Source organism: Salmo salar, chromosome 17, assembly GCF_965601325.2.
Source record: "Salmo salar chromosome 17, fSalSal1, whole genome shotgun sequence".
Taxonomy (NCBI): domain Eukaryota; kingdom Metazoa; phylum Chordata; class Actinopteri; order Salmoniformes; family Salmonidae; genus Salmo; species Salmo salar.
In genome coordinates, this window is record NC_138307.1 from 46,098,593 (window position 1) to 46,108,956 (window position 10,364).

The 10,364-nt window shown below is 42.5% G+C and overlaps 1 long non-coding RNA gene across 1 annotated transcript; it reads right to left on the minus strand.

The window, feature by feature from the left end:
* Positions 1-488: 488 nt before the first annotated feature.
* Positions 489-6,322, minus strand: LOC106576005 (uncharacterized). Its single transcript, XR_001321879.3, has 3 exons — positions 6,082-6,322; positions 3,586-3,766; positions 489-3,415 (listed from the first exon to the last, which is right to left on the minus strand). It is a non-coding gene; the product is annotated as an uncharacterized LOC106576005 (long non-coding RNA).
* Positions 6,323-10,364: the final 4,042 nt, after the last annotated feature.

The window sequence follows — 10,364 nt, forward strand, 5'->3', positions numbered from 1 at the left end:
GTAAAAGATAGAGATGGAAAAGAAGTTCAAGAAATGGTCAGACAGGCCACTTCCTGTAAAGGAATCTCTCAGGTTTTGACCTGCCATTTGAGTTCTGTTATACTCACAGACACCATTCAAACAGTTTTAGAAACTTTAGGGTGTTTTCTATCCATATGTAATAAGTAAATGCATATTCTAGTTACTGGGTAGGAGTGGTAACCAGATTAAATCGGGTATGTTTTTTATCCAGCCGTGTCAATACTGCCCCCTAGCCCTAACAGGTTATGAGAGATTCAAAAGAATACCTCCCAGATTGCAGTTCCCATGGCTTCCACTAGATGTCAACAGTCTTTACAAAGGGTTTCAGGCTTGTTTTTTTGAAACATTTGCTAGAATTTGTAGTTTTTCAAGGTGGCTCTCATTTTTACTGTAGTGTTGTAGCACGTGTGGATGAGGGCGCACACTTCGTTATTTATCTCCGGTATTGAACACACTATTTGCCGTCTTAAATTGTATCATTTATTTACATATTAGGGTACCTGAGGATTGATTAGAAATGTTGTTTGACTTGTTTGGACTAAGTTTATTGGTAACTTTTGGGATTCTTTGTATGCATTTTGAATGAGGGGAACAGGTGGATTACTGAATCAAGTGCACAAACTAAACTGACTTTTTGGGACATAATGAAGGACTTTGTCGAACAAAACAACCATTTGTTATGTAGCTGGGACCCTTGGGATTGCAAATAGAGGAAGATCTTCAAAGGTAAGTGATTTATTTTAATCGCTATTTCTTACTTTTGTGATGCATCTCTGCTGGTTTTTAATGCTTTTGTACGCAGGGCGCTGTCCTCAGATAATCGCATGGTATGCTTTCGCCATAAAGCCTTTTTGAAATGTGACAAAGCGGCTGGATTAACAAGAAGTTAAGCTTTTAAATGTGACACTTGTATTTTCATGAATGTTTAATATTACGATTTTTGTATTTTGCGCTCTGCAATTTCACCGGATGTTGTCGAGTTGGGGCGTTAGAGGCACGTCTAGCCCAAAGAGGTTTTAAGGAAGAGTGGCCAGAAAAAAAGTTGATGCTTAAAGAAAGAAATAAGGAATCACATTTGGTGTTTGCCAAAAGGCATTTGGGAGACTCCCCAAACATATGGAAGAAGGTACTCTGGTGAGATGAGACAAAAATGTAGCTTTTTTGCCATCAAGGAAAATGCTATGTCTGGCGCAAACCCAACACCTCTCATCACCCAGAGAACACCATCCTCACAGTGAAGCATGGTGGTGGCAGCATCATGCTCTGGGGATGTTTTTCATCCGCAGGGCCTGGGAAACTGGTCAGAATTGAAGGAATGATGACAAAGAATGATGTAAATCAGCAGAACCCATCCAACTGAAGGAGCTGGAGCAGTGTTGCCTTGAAGAATGGGCAAAAATCCCAGTGGCTAGATGTGCCAAGCTTATAGAGTCATACCCCAAGAGACTTGCAGCTGTAATTGCTGCAAAAGGTGGCTCTACAAAGTATTGGCTTTTGGGGGGTGAATAGTTATGCACGCTCAAGTTAAGTTTTTTTGTTATTTCTTGTTTGTTTCACAATAAATAATATTTTTCAGCTTCAATGTGGTAGGCATGTTGTGTAAGTCAAATGATACAACCCCCCCCAAAAATGTATTTTATTTCCAGTTTGTAAGGCAACAAAATAGGGAAAATGTGAAAGGGGGTGAATACTTTCGCAAGCCACTGTATGCATGTTAAACTAGTCTACCCTAATGTTGTTATGCTGGCACAGTTCAGCTGTCATTCCAACTGTGCAATGGAGTATAATATATTTTTTGTCATAGACAATACAGTATGGTGTCTGGTCTTCTTCCTGGAGTCGATTCTTGGAGAGAAACATAATTAATTTTCCTGCATGTGTCATTATAGCAGAACTGCATTCTGTGAACTGTATCCCTCTTGATGGATTAGACATTATGCTGGATTTCAAGCAGAAGATTGAATAGATGAATGTTTGATCATGACAACACTCCCACATCTGTACAAGTGTTCCCTGAACTTTCTGGATGTTTCTTTGGAATGGCAATTTCATCATGACCACCTCACCCATTAACTGCTGATTACCAGTTCTAGTTTTACACCAGATAATGTGATTTTACCAAGGATTTTGTATCCATTACTCAGAGTTACATGATAGGTACTGTTGGGTGGAAAATAGAATTTGACCAACCTTGGCAATGTTGTCTTAGTCCTCAATTCCTGGAAACAGGTGTCTCATGAAATATATGTCCAGTTGCAGGGGATCCGTTTGAAATTAGAAAATTCACAATTAAGTGTACATCACCATCTCATTTATTTAAAGTTCTCTCATGGTTCGAGAAAGGCTGCTGTTACAGAACGCTGCCAATCAGCAAATGAGATGCATGTTGTCAACACAAGAGTCAGTCAATCAATCAAATATATTTATAAAGCCCTTCTTACATCAGCTGATGTCACAGAGTGCTGTACAGAAACCCAGCCTAAAACCACAAACAGCAAGCAATGCAGGTGTAGAAGCACAGGAGCTAAGAAAAACTCCCTAGAAAGACCAGAACCTAGGAAGAAACCTAGAGAGGAACCAGGCTATGAGGGGTGGCCAGTCAGTGAAGGCTCACTACTACTTACAAAGTTTGCAGAACAGACATAGGGGGTGCTGTACTTCCACTGATGGTTGACACACACATTTCACCACACCTCAGTACATTGCTCCTGTCACAGTTTGGTGTGAATCCCTTTTAACTCCACCCAACACAGGATTTAATGTCCTCCAGCACACAAGCCAAACACAGAAGACCAGGGCAGATAAGTATGCTCAAGGTAAGTTGTATTTTAAATCCATGTTAATGGATCAGACCACGATTCCCCACCTCCCATAGCAGACTGTATGATTTCCCGGATTGTGTCAACACAATAGAGCCTCCCCTCAGGTAGGTTGCCCTCCCCCTGATTTTTTCAGGTAAATATCAGGCATGCAAAAGTGACACACTGCAAATTTTTCTGATATGGCACTGCAACAAGATAGTTATTCTTAGGGTAGTCACAGCAAACAATATGGTGAAAGGTACTACAGTACAATCTCACGCTGGTGCTGCACACAACATGGAACCCACCATTGGCCCTGCTCTACTCTGCCAACCCCTGTAACAGATTATACTGCTATGGGACAAAATAGGGAGGGGAAAGACAGACAAGGCAACATATAAAAAAGGGTGGGGATAGGTTTGATTTCTAGGGCCAGACAAATATCTCCACAAAATAACAATGTCTCTGTATGGCAATATCCAAATCTGCACAGGTCCCTGTCCTGGAACCCGCCCGGTCTGAGACTGCATGGCAAGATCACCAATGGCCCCGCCTCCAGTGCTGAACAAGAGGAAGACAGATGGCAGGGAAACCTGCCGACAATAGTGGCTTTCAGTCGTGTGGCAAAACAGCCCAGAGAGAGAAAGAGTAGAGTAAGGGGAACACAGGAAGAATTGCGTCCCTTACACGGCAGAGCTAAAGCTCCTAGATGTGCATTGTACCAATGCCTCTCTTGGTCATCTGCTCCCAGATCACCACTCACCTCCACAGCCCCAGTTCATCATCAACGCTGCCGCCCACTTCCTCATTCAAATCCACTAGTAAGACTTCTCATCCCACAGACACTTGTCCAGTGCGATCACAGCAAACGCCCAGAGAAGACATGGCAACTTGCATAGGGGTCCGATCCCCCACGGAGAGACATTCTCCACTCATCTCCAAGCCTGGAAAACCGCAAAACACAGGGCTTTTAAAGAAAAGGACAGCCAATCCCCAGCTACCTGTCTGATTAGCTAACTCACTGCAAGTGCATTTTATCACACCAGCACTGCCACCCACTTATCCACTTATCTACCAATCAATCTCGTGACACCCCACCTATCAAAGCTCAGTGATGATCGTACCTTATGTAAAAAAACATTGGGTTGAAAAATATCCCATTATACGAATAAGGTACCAAACTACCATGTGAGATTTTTACCCCAGTAACAACACTATCCTAACCATACCCTTATTTTATTTGTTTGTTTCCCAATCTATTAGTATGAACCTGGTGGCACTGCAGAAACATTGATGCCACTCCCAACCAAGAGATTAGAATTTAAAATCCCCAAGAGTATTGTCCACTAATATATATTGTCAAATATTGTCAAATCTAATTCAATTTGTCACATGCTTCGTAGACAACAGGTGTAGACTAACAGTGAAATGCTTACTTATGGCCCTTTCCAAGAATGCAGAGAAAACTATTGAAATAATAGCACTGTTAGTTTTACATGGGTGGTGATAATTAGACAATTATTTACTTGATTCTGGGCAGCTTTTAGCAAAGTGCAGAAATGCAAATCTGTGGACATATCTCTTAAATGCTCACAGATCCGGTGGTGTTGACAGCTTCACTGTAGCAGGATATTTCAAGGCTGACTCACAATTATGGTCACAGTACAATATTTTACAGTAATGGAAATCAGAATACAGCAGCATACTGTCATATTATGAAAAATAACATCTTCAAGATGTCCTATATATTTACTTTATTTTTACTGCAACTTTAGGCAAGGTGCAGAAATGTATTGTTGCCAATTTTCATTATCTCCACAGACCTCGTGGAGCAGCAGAAACTTCAACTAAATAACAACCAAGAGGTTGTCCTAACTAATCAGCATAAAGCAGCATACTGTCCATTAGCACCTGCATTTAGCTGTAAAAATACAGTAACTAGCTGTAGATTTACCATATGTGACTCACCACCTGGATTCGGTCTTATTTAGCAAAATTTGAAATGTGGTTTTTTAGAATAGATAAAAGTAGTGACTCAAAGCTACAAAGTGATATATCATACACTGCATTTGAGGAACAATGGGAAAGTATTTATGCTTTGAAAGTTGATCAACTTGTAAACTCACTTTTGGGAAAATCGCCTTTGAATGTTTTGCTAACTAGTGAAGAGCACTTCTTTGTCTACACCCATTAAGCATTGTTCACACCCTCTTAAGCTTTAGCCCCACCCATCTCATTTCGCTCTTGGAGATCACACTTCATGCTCTTGCAGATAATTTGTTTACCTCTGGATAACATGAAAACAGCCTAACCAGCCCTGCTGGCAACAATTTCATTACACTTTTTTTGCAGACGTTTACTGATACCGGCCATATTCAACTGGTGTTGTACACACGTCATGTACTGTTAGCTAACGAGCCAGCCAGCCAATGTTAGCACCTAAACAACAATGAACGCTGCCAACAATGCCACAGTGCTGGGAGCTAACCAACCATGTTCAACGTTAGCTAGCTAACATTAGGCTCTAACTAGAACAGCAAACGGCTCTGGGAAACTAATAATAACGTCAGCTAGGGAGCCAGCCAACTAACATTAGCGAGCTAGCTAACATCACACTTTAGCTTAAGACATCTAGGTAGCTAGGTAAACAATATACCTTGAGAAGTAAACAAAGTGTAGGTTCACACACATCACGTTAGCTAATAAGCCAGCCAGCTAACTTTAGCTAGTTAAACAACAATGAACAATGCAAACAATGCCACAGTGCTGGGAGCTAACCAACCACATTCAATGTTAGCTAGCTAACATTAGGCTCTAACTCGAACAGCAAACGGCTCTGGGAAATGAATAATAATTTCAGCTAAGGAGCCAGCCAGCTACCGTTAGCTAGCTAGCTAGGTAAACAATGTACCTAGCTAGGTAAACAAAGCGTGAGTTCACACATGTCATGTAACGTTAGCGAATGAGCCAGCCAGCTAACGTTAGCTAGTTAAACAACAATGAACAGTGCCAACAATGCCACACTGCTGGGAGCTAACCAACCATGTTCATTGTTAGCTTGCTAACATTAGGCTCTAACTACAACAACAAACGGCTCTGGGAAACTAATAATAACGTCAGCTAGGGAGCCAACCAGCTAATGTTAGCTAGCTAGGTAACAGTACGCTTTAGCTTGAAATGAAAACACTTTCTGTCAAAATTAGAAAACGTGTAACATCTGAAAATGTAATGTTAGCTAGCAAACGCTAGACTATTTTACCTGTATACATCATTGTAGATGGACCTGTCTCCCTGCCAGGAATGCCATGCCATGGTTGCCCTTAGTTTAAAGACGTAATCCGGAGACAGGTGTTTTCTCCATCTGTTTAGCTATCATACTCTAATTACACTGACTTCAAAACTTGATCCTCCAGAAAGTGGAGAGCAACACTTACGCAGTTCCACTAGACAATACTTTAAAAAAACTGTGTTCAACAAGATTACCAACACAGACTGACAAGCTTCTATAGCAGACAGATCTGAACTCCTCTCTCGGCATGTCCAGCCCACTCATTATCTCAGCCAATCATGGCTAGTGGGAAGGTTGCTGACCTTTTCTGTGGCTTAACCAACAAGGCTCGTAATTTAACAATTTTATTCATATTTACAGATGGCATACAAATTTGTTATTAAGGCACTTAAAAGTTTACATGTTCGAGAAAAGAGAAATGTTTACGTTCAAATGGCTCTCATGTGAAGTCGTGACTTGCGACATATGCCTAATTTCCTGAATCGGTCACATATTTTCACAGCAACTAGAGAAAACCCTCCAGGGCACCATGACACAAGATTCTAACAAACCGGGAACTAGACAAAACCTGCAGGGGACCATGACTGTCTAAATTGAATTCATGTCAATTATGCCTTTAAATGTAACATATTCTAAATGACATTTGACAGCTGAGTTTTCACATGTGCTCAACTTTTGTTGCATGTGTAGTGTCATGTTATCACATGTTGATATTTTGCCACATTTATTTCCCGAGATCGTGTTTTCACATGCACTCACGTTGTCAAATCCAATTTTATTGGTCACATACACATGGTTAGCAGATGTTATTGCGAGTATAGCGAAATGCTTATGATTCTAGATCCGACAGTGCAGCGGTATCTAACAGGTAATATATAACAATTCCACAACAAAACCTAATACACACAATCTAGTAAAGGAATGGGATAAGAATTAATAAATATAAAATATATGGATGAGCACTGACAGAGCGGCTAAGATGCAATAGATAGTGTAGGAGACAGTATACAGTATATACATATGAGAAGTAATGCGAGATATGTAAACGTTCTTAAAGTGGCATTATTAAAGTGACTAGAGTTCCATTTATTAAAGTGGCCAATGATATCAAGTCTGTTGGTAGGCAGCCTCCTCTCTGTGCTAGTGATGGCTGTTTTAACAGTCTGATGGCCCTGAGATAGAAGCTGTTTTCAGTCTCTCGGTCCCAGATTTGATGCACCTGTACTGACCTCACCTCTGGATGGAAACGGGGTGAACAGGCAGTGGCTCGGGGTCTTATTGTCCTTGATGATCTTTTTTGCCTTCCTCTGACATTGGGTGTTGTAGGTGTCCTGGAGTGCAGGTAGTTTGCCCCTGGTGATGTGTTGTGCAGACCGTACCACCCTCTAGAGAGCCCTGTGGTTGTGGGCGGTGCAGTTGTCATTCCAGGCGGTGATACAGCCCGACAGGATGTTCTTGATTGTGCACCTGTAAAAGTTAGTGAGGGTTTTCGGTGACAAGCCAAACCTTTTCAGCCTCTTGAGGATGAAGAGGCACTGTTTCGCCTTCTTCACCACACTGTCTGTGTGCTTGGACAATTGATATGTACACAGAGTAACTTAAAACTTTCCACCTTCTCCACTGCTGTCCAGGTTGATGTGGATAGGGGGGTGTTCCCTTTCCTGCTTCATGGAGTCCACAATCATCTTTTTTGTTTTGCACATTGAGTGAGAGGTTATTTTCCTGACACCACACTCCGAGGGCCCTCAGCCTACCACTGTTGTGTCGTCTGCAAACTTGATGATTGAGTTGGAGGCGTGGATGGCCATGCAGTCGTGGGTGAACAGGGAGTACAGGAGGGGGCTGAGAACAGACCTTTGTGGGGCCCCAGTGTTGAGGATCCACGGAGTGGAGATGTTGTTTCCTACCTTCACCCTCTGGGGGTGGTCCGTCAGGAAGTCCAGGACCCAGTTGCACAGGCTGGGGTTGAGACCCAGGGACTCAAGCTTAATGATGAGCCTGGAGGGTACTATGATGTTGAATGCTGAACTGTAGTCAATGAACAGCATTCTTACATAGGTATTCCTCTTGTCCAGATGGGGTAGGGCAGTGTGCAGTGTGATGCGATTGCATCGTCTGTGGACCTATTGGGGCGGTAAGCAAATTGAAGTGGGTCTAGGATGACAGGTAGGATGGAGGTGATATGATCCTTGACTAGACTGGGATAAGGTTTGATTGAATATGTCTGTAAACACACCAGCCAGCTGGTCTGTGCATGCTCTGAGGATGTGGCAAGCAATGGTATCTGGGCCGGCAGCCTTGCGAGGGTTAACACATTTAAATGTTTTACTCATGTGAGCCACGGATAGGAGAGCCCACAGTTTTTGGTAGCAGGCCGCGTTGTTGGCACAGTATTGTCCTCAAAGCGCACAAAGAAGTTGTTTAATTTGTCTGGAAGCAAGACGTCGATGTCTGCGACGGGGATGGTTTTCTTTTTGTTATCTGTGATTGTCTGTAGACCCTGCCACATACGTCTCGTGTTTGAGCTGTTGAATTGCGACTCCATTTTGTCTCCATACTGAAACTTTGCTTGTTTGATTGCCTTATGGAGGGAATAACTACACTGTTTGTATTCAGCCATATTCCCAGTTACCTTGCCATGATTAAATGCAGTGGTACTTGCTTTCAGTTTTGAGCGAATGTTGCCATCAATCCACAGTTTCTGGTTAGGGAAGGTTTAAATAGTCACAGTGGGTCCAACATGTCCTATACACTTCCTTATAAACTCGCTTAACGAGTCAGCGTATACGTCAATGTTGTTCTCTGAAGCTACCCAGAAACATGTATTGTAAATGTTTATCAGCACAGCATTAAGACAGCATTTTCTAAACTGCAGAGGGGAATGTGATCAAAGCGTGGAATCCGATTGGTCAGACCAGTGTTGTATAGACCTAAGCATGGGCACTTCCTGTTTTAGTTTCTTCCTATAGGAGGGGAGCAAGAAGATGGAGTCATGGTCAGAATTGCCAAAAGGAGGGCAGGGGAGGGCCTTGTATGCATGGCGGAAGTTAGAGTAGCAATGGCGAGCGTGTTGCTCACTCGTGTACTGCAATTGATATACTGATAAAAATTAGGTAGCCTTGTTCTCAAATTAGCTGTTAAAATCCCCAGCTACAATAAATGCAGCATCAGGATATATGGTTTCCAGTTTGCATAAAGTCCAATGAAGTTCCTTAATTGCCGTCTTGGTATCTGCTTGCGGGGGATATACTCGGCTGTGACGATAACCAAGGAGACCTCTCTTGGTAGATAATACGGTCGGCATTTGATTCTGAGGAATTCTAGTTCAGGTGAACAAAAGGACTTGAGTTCCTGTATTTTGTTACAATTACACCCATGCCCTTCTTCTTACCGGAGAGATGTTTATTCCTGTCGGTGCAATGCACTGAAATCCCTTTGGCTGTACTGACTCTGACAGCATATCTAAAGCTAGCCATGTTTCCGTGAAACAGAGTATGTTACAATCCCGAATATGTCTTTGGAAAGCAACTCTTGCCCTGATTTCGTCGGCTATGTTAACTAGGAACTGGACATTAGCGAGTAATATACTCGGAAGCTGTGGGTGGTGAGCGCTCATCTGAAACCTCACTAGAAGACCGCTCTGGAACCCTCTCCTCCGACGGCATTGTTTTGGGTCGGCCTCTGGAATCAGTTCAAATGCCCTGGGAGGTGCAAACAAAGGATCTGCTTTGGGAAAGTCGTATTCCTGGTCGTAATGCTGGTTGTGCTGGTAAATTGACGTCTCTCTGATATCCAATAGTTCTTCCCGGCTGTATGTATTAACACTTTAGGTTTTCTGGGCTAACAATGTAAGAAATAATACATAAAAAAACAAAATACTGCACAGTTTCCTAAGGACTAGAAGAGAAGCTGCCATCTCTATCAGCGCCAATTCACTTGTAGTTTTATGTTATCACGCGTTGTGTAACGGTCCGTAACGGTAGTGGTTGCGGAGTCAGGCGCAGGAGACAGAAAGTTCAATGTAGCGCTTTATTACGCACAAAAGTAATTCGCCCAAAATATACTATCCACCACACAGAACACAGTGGAAGGATCATTAAGCCCGCACAAAGAACAGGCGGGCCTACTGGCTTAAATAGCCCAACTAACAAGCCTAAATGAAAACAGGTGAAACTAATTAGACAAAACAAACAGAAAGGGAAAAAGGGATCGGTGGCAGCTAGTAGGCCGGTGACGACGACCGCCGAGCGCCA